Here is a 9,472-nt window from a genome sequence, read left to right as displayed (position 1 = left end):
CTTCCCTGCCTGGGGCGTCTGCTCACAGCCTCCAGGCCCCGGATCCCAGCTCCTCGAGGAGCCAGAAGGCCTGTCGCCCTGGCCTGGGGGGCTTTGTCCCCCTCCACTCTCCACCCCTGCCTGCACCTCCCCTCCACCCAGACCACTACATTTCCCTGAACATGACTGGTGTTCTTGCGCCCTTGCCCAGGCTGGTCCCTCCCCATGAAACTGCCTGCCCAGCCCTTTGTCCACCCGGTGACCTTCTCTTCAAGACCAGATCAGAGAAAGGGAACTAACTTCTGCCACGAGCTGGGTGTTAGGTGTCTGTGCAAACGTCACCCCAGTGAAGTGTCGTGGTGACCCAGGAAGGGGGGTTGTCGCTACGAGCACCAGCTGCAGTTAGTGGGCTCGAGGGCAAAATTAAAATGGGGTCCCTTGTTCAAAATGATTAAACAATTTAAGATGGCCAAAACAGGCAAAAACAGATCTTTAAACCAACTGAGCCAAGAGCAGGTTCTGGATGAGCACACATACCCACGAGATCGGCCCTGGTTACGGGGGGGAGAGGGAGACTCAGAGAGGTCAAGTAACTTGTCCAAGTCACACAGCGAGGCAGGGGCAGACTCAGGCTGAAGCCCGACTTTCATCCAATCCTTCCATCTAAGAGTGTGGGGCTGGTAGGTGCTGGGAGGTGGAGAGAGGCTGGACTCCATCCAGATGAGAGATGTGGACACCTTCAGCAGGGTGACCTCTCCAGGGTACCCTGGGAGTGGAGAGGAACACTCTCCTGGGGAAGATGGGAGAAGACAGAAAGCTGGGCAGTTTTCAGGCCTAAAATGCTGTGAACAGACACCTGGTGTGTCCTCTCCACACACCTTCGGTAGTTCCAACGCCTCATGACCCCGTTTACACATGAAAACGACCTGTGAAGCTCAGGGACCCAGAGAACAAAGGAGATATATAAACTGAAGAAAGAAGAAATAAAAAATATCAGTTGTTATGGTGGCACTAGTGGTAAAGAACCCGCCTGCCAATGCAGGAGACATAAGACAGGCGAGCTCCATCCCTGGGTTGGGAAGATCCCCTGGAGGAGAGCATGGCAACCCACTCCAGTATTCCTGCCTGGAGAACCCCATGGACAGAAGAGCCTGGCGGGCTAGATAGAGTCCATGCGGTGGCAAAGAGTTGGACATGACTGAAGCAACTGAGCACAGCTCATCATTTATTGTGCATACATTTCCATCCTGTGCTTCCGAGGGGCAAGCAATGTGCATAAGGGCACACATCGGGGAGCCAGGCCGTCTGAGCTGAGCTGCGCCGCGCGACCCCAGGCACGTCACTTCGGGGCTCTGGCCTCAGTTTTCCCATCCGCACAATGGGGTTGTTGGGCGGGAGGATTTCACAGAGCAGAGCGCTCTCAGCAGCGCCCAGTGCACAGGAAGTAGTCCCCACACCAGCTGGTGGCGGAGCTGTCTTTGGATGGTGGCGATGGGGCTGCTGACACAGCTGTAGCAGCAACTGGAAGCTGAGGGTAAGTCTGACTCAAGTCCGGGGCGGGGGGCCGGGGGGAGGCGGGTCCTGGCCAAGCTCTAGGCGGCCCCCGGATCCCTCTGCTCCCCACCCCAGCCCCCGACTCTCCACCTGCAAGCCCCGCGGAGCTGTGTCCTGGCCACGCGCGCACCTCCCGGGTGGAACCCGCGAGCGCAGGGCCCCCCTAGATCACAGCGGCCGAGGACAGAGGCCCCGCCCCGCCCCGCCCCGCCCCGCCGGCCCCGCCCTCCTGAGCCAAGCTGCGGCCGCGGTCGCCGGCGCTGTTCGCTGTTCGTGCGGACGGACTGACGGACGGGGCGGGCTCCCCGAGCCCCGCGCGGAGCCGGCGAGGGACCCGCGACCAAGGCCGGGCCGCTGCCGCTCCAGCGAGGTAGGAGCCGGGGACCGGGGACCGCCTCTCCCCTCGCGGGCCCCCAGGGGCCGAGCCCCCCGAGCCTGGGCCGCCGCGCGGGGTCCCCCCCATTACCGCGGGGCCGGGCGGGGGCCGGACTGTCCCCGAGTGCGCGCGCCCCAGCCCCGCGAGCTGAAGGAAGGGGCGCGGTGAGGGGAGTGTGTGTGCGTGTGTGTGCGTGTCTGTCTGTCTGTCTCGCGGGTGGCGGGGGAGGTGACGACGCCGCCTCTGTGCGGGCGCGGCTGGACTACCCTCTCCAAAGCCGAGCGCACACGCCCACGACAAACTTGAATAGCGCCGCGGGCAGCGATTATCGGGGTGGTGCGGGGGGAAGCCCCCCACCACCTGTCGAGCTGGGCTGCCGGTCCGGACTCCCCGGCGGGGCCGCGGGGACGGTGGGGGTGGCGAGGATGCTCCGTCCAGGGGGACAGGAGGACGTGTCCGGCCAGAGGACGCGGAGCAGAGATGGACCCGCGGCGAGACGCGGGTGCGGGGCCGGGGGACATGCGGGCAGATGCAGTGAGAGATGGCAGCCCCCAGAAACACAGCGACGCGTCTCCCCGTTCCTCCAAGCCCCTCCCCGTTCCAAAGACTTAGCCTATCTCTCTGCTCTCACTCTAATTTGGCAGCTGATGAAGACTCAGGGTGCTAAAATTTTTTAATGAAGTCAGATTGCTTCTTCCTAGGATTGAAGAGAGAATCCCCTGGGACCTGGCTGGGCAGGGGGAGGGGGGGTGCTGAGGGTTCACATTCTGAGCCCCCCAGTTCTGACCCGGGTGACTGCTCTCAGTGCTGGGGCCACCGGCTCTCACCTGCCCCCCTCGCCGGGACTGGTCATATCAGTTTCCCTTCTTATGGCTGAGACTCGATAGGGAAGGGGCAGGGATCCACCACTTACTGGACAAGAGCAGGACCCAGCAGAGGGGCCCCAGGTGGGGGCCTGGCTTAGTTTGACAGAAGCCACACCGCAGCTGTCCCTGCACCGGCCCCTGCCCCACACCACCCTGGGAGAACAGGACGGGCCCCCACTGCCGCCCACTCCCGCAGCCCCACGTGCCCAGGTTTGATGAATTAACAGCCCAGATTGCACCGGGCTGGGCACAGGGGTCCTTGGCTCAGATCTGGTGTCCTGGCCCCGGGACATCCCAGGACCACAGCATCTCGACTGGCTGCACGCTCTGCTGACCCACAGCCGGCACTCCCTCTCGAGCCCCCCGCCTGCCTGAGACACATGAGCTGGGCCTCACTGCTCCACCGACTTGGCAGCTGGAGGTAGCTGGGGACGTGTCACAGAGCCAGGTCCCCGGGGTGCTTGGAAAGGAGGCAAAAATTGTAGTGGCCACCAAGACACCCCCACCCCAGACTTCAGCCTCCCTCTTACCTGTGGATGCTGGCGGATGCCCCGGGGGGGGGGGGTGGAGCGGGGTGCCCTGTGCACCCGTGTCGGTTTGTGGCATGGGGCATCCTAGTGAGCTGTACTCCTCACACCCCAGCTGGGAGCCGGCTTTGAGACCTCGGCCATTCACGGCCAGTGAGTTGGGGTTCCGTGGCTTGCAGTCAGGGAGGGGAGTACAGGGGGAGGTTGCTTGAACTGTTCACACTTGACCTGAGGAGGCAGAGGCCACAGGTCATGGTGGGAAACACCCTCATCTGTGGAAGGGGGCCGGGGTGTGACGCGGGGCAGGGACACAGGGGTCAGTGTTGGCTCACCGGTGCCCACCCAGGCCGGTTGACTCTGCTTCCTCCAGTCCCCACCTGACTCTTGGACCCTGGACTCGAGAGGTCAGGACCCCTCGTGCCGTCCTCAGAGCTGGGGGCAGGGGTGTGAGTCATTGTATCAGAGACGCTCACAGATTGGGCTCAGGTTCCCAGAAAGCAGGTGGGACATAGGAACCCAGTCTCTCCCCAGCCCCACCTCGGGGGAGCTGACCCTCCTGCTCAGGCTTCCAGCCCTTGCTGCCCTGAGCCTGCCCCGCACAGCCTCCTGGATCATTCCTGGATGGTCACTGAGCACACAGCTGCTCCTTCCGTCCATCCTGGGTTTTGGGTCAGCCTTCCTCCCTGGCATAATCAGGACCAGCTACTTGTGACCTCAGGGACACCAGGAAAACCCACCAGATGGCATCCTGTTCCCCTAAACCTAACTGTCTGCTGCCTAATATTCCACCATTAGAGACTCATTCCTTTGCCTATGTGTAGCTTTGTACCCAGTTAAGTCAGCTACAAACCTAAGCATAGGTGACTTGTTTAAAGGCTTTCAGGACCTGAGGGGAGATGGAGAGGGGAGGAAAGAGGAGGTGAAGAGGGTGGGAGAGGAAGAAGGTATGTGCTGGCCGGCCCCTGAGTTCTGCGGAGAAAGGTGTGGCTGTGAGCTCCCAGGAGAAGGAAGGGTTTGGGGAGTCGGGCTGGGGGAAGTCAGGCAGGGAAAGTTATGAACCTCAGTGGGAATTCTCAGCGGGACTGTGGGGCAGGCCGTCTGCTGAACGAGGAACAGCAGATAGAAGCTTCTAGTCCCGTGGAGGGGGGCCAGTGGCCTGCCTCCTCCTCCCCACCCTGAGACAGCGCAGCCGCGTGGGGTGTGATGTGCTCTGGGTATAGGAGGTGCTCTTAGCTCTGAGGAAGCCTGGCTGGCTGCTCTGGCCGTTTAAAACCGTCGCGTTATTTGTCAGGTCAGCAAATGCTGGGCTGTGCTGGCGGGGTGGGGGGAGAGGGGGGCCCCATGCGTCCCCACAGCCCCCCCGCGGCCTTCCCTGGAAAAGAGCAGGAACAGCGTGATTCACACAGACCCTGAGTCTCCGGGGCTGCCGGGTTGGCTGGGGTCACCTTAAAGCTCGTGGAGGTGGCCACTGGCCCGGCCAGGCACGCGGTCCTGGGTCTTCCAACATAAGGGCCAGTGCTGGGGGACGTGGGGGTGAGAACTGACCGCCCCTGTTGAGGGGCCCCCAGCAGGCCCGCTGCAGGAGGGGCAGGCCAGTGTCACGGGCTCTCGGGGCCTGAGCTGTGGATTGGGCCTGCCTGCCGGTGGCCCAGTGGTGACCGTCTGCCGCTCATCCGGGTGCAGAACTCAGCCCGGGGCTCAGAAGTCGTGGGTCCCCGGGACGACCTGTTGCCATGAAGCCCCAGAGGACGGCCATCCTTAAAGATTGTTCTCAACTGTGCGTGCTAAATTTATTCAGTCGTGTCTGACTCTTTGCGGTCCCATGGACGGTGGCCCGCCAGGCTCCTCCGTCCATGGGGTTTCCCAGGCAAGATATTGGAGTGGGTTGCCATTTCCCCCTCCAGGGGATCTTCCTGACCCAGGGACCAAACCCGCGTCTCTTATGTCTCCTACGTTGACAGGCCAGTGCTTTACCACTAGCCCTCCTGGAAGCCCGTTCTCAAGCGTGGCTGTTCTTAAGGAATAATGGTGGTGGTGACAGTGACCACAGTAGCTCTTTGTTCTTTGTCCGTCTTTGAGCGCCTACTGTGTACAGGCTGCTCCTGTGAGTAGCGGGCACACAGCGGAGGCACTGCTGGCCTCTGGGGCAGATTATTCTTTGGGGGAGGGGTCCTGTGCTCGGCGGGGTGTTTAGGAGCAGCCCTGGCCTCCCCCAGTGGGGAGACACCCCTCCTGCTTTGTGACAACCAAACATGTCCCCCGGAGGCAGGCCCCAGGTCCCGCGGAGGCCAGCGTCGTCCACTGCCAACCCCACTGGGCCCTGACTGTGAAGAAAACAGACTTTCATCCCATTCCCTTAGAAGTAAGCTTTCTTTAGAGGGAGACAGGCCACATGTGCTAAAGAAAGAACATGCCAGCAGGCCGCGTGCTGGAGAGGAGGGTGGGGCGGGGCCAGGGGGGCGCTGGTCAGGGGGGTGGGGTGAGGGGTGCTGGTCGGGGTGGGGGGGTGAGGGGTGCTGGTCAGGGGGCCTGGGTGAGGGAGTCTTGGTCGGGGTGAGGGGTGCTGGTCAGGGTGGGGGGTGCCATTTCCCAGAGGGGCTCAGAGAAGGCCCCCTGATGAGGGGCCCTGGGGCCTCCGAGCAGCAGGAGGAGAAGGTCTAGGAGCAGGAGGAGGAGGCGTGGGGCGGGAGCAGTCAGGCCCCCGGGCTTTGTCTCTGAGAGTAAAGGCCTGGAGCGCTCCCCACTCCCCGGCTGGAGGGAAGCCAGCCCAGCCTCCACCTTCAGGTGAGCGGCATCTCCTCGCCTCCTCCCAAAGCCCAGAATGTGAAGCCTGTGCGGAGCCCCCCTGGGACGCGCACTTGAGCGTCCACACTCTGCAGTCTCAGACTGAAACGTGGCCTTGGCAGCCGCACAGAAGTGGGTCTTAACTCTCAGCTCAGCCGCTCACAAGCTGTGCGTGGCCTTGGGCCGGGCCGGAGCCCCGCGAGGCCTGGGCTCTGCGGGTAGGGGTGTCGTCCTTGGTCCCCTGCGCCCCCAGGAAGCCGGGGGAGGGGGGCAGGCCGCACCCTCCCCTCTCGCTCAGCCACGGGCTCTTGGTCGGGATTCCAGCATCTGTTTGCTGGGCTGCAGCCCCGCCATCTGGAGAGGTCACAGCAAGGTCTCCAGAGGTCGAGGGAAGTCAAGCCTCCGTCTCCCTCCCCTTCCCGAGACCTGGGGAGGCGGCACCCTTTCTGAGTTACAGTCCCCTCGGGTCAGGCTCTGGGCTCCTCAGCAATGCCCACCGGGCTCCTCCTCGGAGCAAGCCCCCGGAAGCTCCACCCCGCCACGTAGCCCAGGGGGTGGGGCGGCCCCCACAGGCTCCACCCCGCAGCCCCCAAGACTCTGGTTCGAGAATCTCAGCCAACCACTTTTCAGGTCACTCACCTCAGAAATAGGCTCCTATTAATACCTGGAAAAGTGGGTTTAAAGCTTACCTGAAAGTTAAGACTCGGGCATCTGCACAGGATGCAGACGACCTCCCTGGCCGCACCGCGCTCACCCCCCCACCCCACCCCCACCCCACACGGGGTGTCTCCCCCCTGGCTGAAATGCCGAATGGGAGACCCTGGGGCAGACGTCTCTGGACCGGCGTGTGCAGGGCTGTCGAGGCTGTGAGGCCCTCTCAGGAGGCGGGTGCCCCGTGGGGAGGGCTGCTTCCTGGGGCTCCGCGGTCCCTGCAGCCCGCGGTTTCCAGGGATGAGCTTGCCGGGCAGACAGGCCCCAGCTCTCCTTGCTGGATTCTTTAATCTGTCTGTCTATCTATCTGTCATCTCTCTATCAATCAGTCTATCATCTATCACCTATCTATCTGTCTGCCATCTATCATCCATCTCTCTGGCTGCATCAGGTCTGAGCTCTGGCACAAGGGACCGTCACCGTGTCAGGCTGGCGCACAGACTCTCTAGTTGGGGCGAGAAGGCTTGGTCGCTCTGTGACACGTGAGCTCTTGGCTCCCTGACCAGGAATCACACCCCCATCCCCTGCATTTCCAGGCAGACTCGTGACCACTGGACCACCAGGGCAGTCCCGTCACTGCTGGAATCTTTATTCACTGGAAGAAGACGCCCGATGGGTGGATGGCCCTTTCTGCACCTGCCCGGCTGCCTGAGGCAGGAGGGGTGTGGGGAGCAGCCCTCGAGTCTTCCGGGCGGGGTGGGGGCCGCAGCAGGAGCGCCCCGGCCTGGGGCTGGCACTGGAGCTCGGGGCTGAGCCCAGTCCTCTCACTGTGGGGCCCAGGCAGGTTCCCACTCCTCTCCGGGCCCCCCTCCTCCCTAAAGCTCGAGGCAGGAGGGAGGGTTCCCTTTCCCCACGTGTTCCAGGACCCCTGCTATGGGCCTGGGGTCAGGGCTGCTTCAGGGGAGATCCCAGCCCTGGCCTCGTGGGGCCCCAAGGGCCCCCGGGTCTGGAGCTCAGGTCTGAGCAGAAGGAGGTATGGAGGGAGGAGAGAGCGGAGGCCAGGAGAGGGTGTGCCTCCCCCCGAGCCTGGGGGTGCCCGGGTCCTCTCCACCCCCACCCTACTCCAGACAGGCTTAGCCAGCGGTCTGCAGCAGGCATCCTTAAAATGCAAAAATCATGGGGGGGCAGGTAGTGGGCCTCCCAGAAGGCTCAGTGGTAAAGAATCCACCTGCAATGCAGGAGACCTGGGTTCCATCCCTGGGTGGGGAAGATCCGCTGGAGAAGGAAATGGCAACCCACTCCAGTATTCTTGCCTGGAGAATCCCATGGACAGAGGGACCTGGAGGGCTACAGTCCACGGGGTTGCAAAAAACCCGACACGACTGAAGTGACTCAGCACGCACGCACGGGGGAGGGGGCTGTACGTGTGGCCTTGGGGGTTTGCACTTGGCCTCCAGGGCTCACTGCCCAGAAACCTTGACCAAACGACTCGCTCTCTCAGATTTCCTCGTTGGTAAAATGATGTGATAATGACAGCTTTGCTGGCAGGGTTTGGGGGGTGAGTGGGGTTTTATTTTTTTTAATTTTTTTGTTTGCAAACACATTTGACAGCTGAGAAGCCTGGGGGCTGGAGAGGCTGGGCCTCTGCTCACGGTCCCCAGTTAATGAGCAGCAGATGGAGATCTGAACCCAGATTTCTCGGGGCAAAGCCTGGGAACTTCTGCTCAGAGCAGCTCAGGCAGAAGCAGCAGTGGAGTAGGGGGACCACAGCACGTCCTGGGGCCTGAGTGGGACCTGCCGTCTGGTATCACCAGGACGAGATGGGGGGCTACAGAGGAGACGGGCTCCGGCTGCCACAGCCTCCATCCTCAGGGCCCGCGGGCGCCCCAAGGAGCTGGCCTGACCTTAAAAAGAGCACGTCAGCTGCATGAGACTGTGGGGCCCACCCTGGGGCCCTGGGCCGGGGCCGTGGGCCGGGGAGCAGGTCGGGTCCCACGTGTCAGGCGCCTGGGGGGAGGCTGAGGCTGGACGTTTCCAGAGGATAGTGGCACCACCTCTGTGGATCTGGTTCAGACCCGCTGATGGTTGAACTGTTAGTTAAGTACCCCCAGCAGTCTTGGAGGCTTCCCTGGTGGCTCAGACGGTAAAGAATCCGCCTGCAATGCAGGAGACTAGGGTTTGATCCCTGCGTTGGGAAGATCCTCTGGAGAAGGGAATGGCAACCCACTCAGTATTCTTGCCTGGAGAATTCCAAGGATAGAGGAGCCTGGCGGGCTGCAGTCCACGGGGTCACAAAGAGTCGGACACGACTGAGAGACTAGCACGCTTCCAGCAGCCTTGGGCAGTGGGCTTTACCATCCCCATTTCACAGATGAGGACACAGAGGCCCGGAGGTGTGAAGAAACTCCCCTGAAACCACAAGGTAACAGGTGGCCCCGCAAGAGCGGAACCCTGGTCCCCCCAGCGCTCAAGGGGGCGCCAGGCCCTTCAGGCCAGCACCTGGGCAGGAGCGGCAGTGAGCAGGGAGGGAAGAGGCTTGGGGGGGACACGTGGTTCAAGAGCTGCGTTCTGGAAGGCGGGCCACTTCGGTCTCCGCGCCCCTCGTTGTTTGTTGTTTTAATTTCTCGCTGTCGAAGTAGCGACATCTGGGAAATGAGAAACAGGGTTCGTTATCCGGAAGCAGACTCTGAACTGGCAGGAGCAGCCCTCGTGTTGGCTCAGGGAAGCCACCGCCG

General features: G+C 62.5%; 1 protein-coding gene across 7 annotated transcripts in view; it reads left to right on the top strand.

Moving 5' to 3' along the window:
- Positions 1–1,799: 1,799 nt before the first annotated feature.
- Positions 1,800–9,472, top strand: part of CACNG5 (calcium voltage-gated channel auxiliary subunit gamma 5) — a 29,795-nt gene continuing 22,122 nt past the window's right edge. For 5 of the 7 annotated variants that reach the window (XM_081580762.1, XM_081580766.1, XM_081580767.1 and 2 more), the window contains exon 1: positions 1,800–1,903. The gene's annotated coding sequence lies outside the window, so the exon portion shown is untranslated. Of the gene's footprint in view, positions 1,904–9,108; positions 9,160–9,472 lie in introns of all 7 variants that reach the window. The other 2 variants (XM_081580764.1, XM_081580769.1) reach the window with 1 other exon arrangement.

Source organism: Giraffa tippelskirchi, chromosome 3 (genome assembly GCF_054371585.1).
Source record: "Giraffa tippelskirchi isolate mGirTip1 chromosome 3, T2T-mGirTip1v1.2.pri, whole genome shotgun sequence".
Classification (NCBI taxonomy): Eukaryota; Metazoa; Chordata; class Mammalia; order Artiodactyla; family Giraffidae; genus Giraffa; species Giraffa tippelskirchi.
Note: the sequence above shows the minus strand (reverse complement) of the source record. Positions and strands in the feature narration are given on the sequence as shown.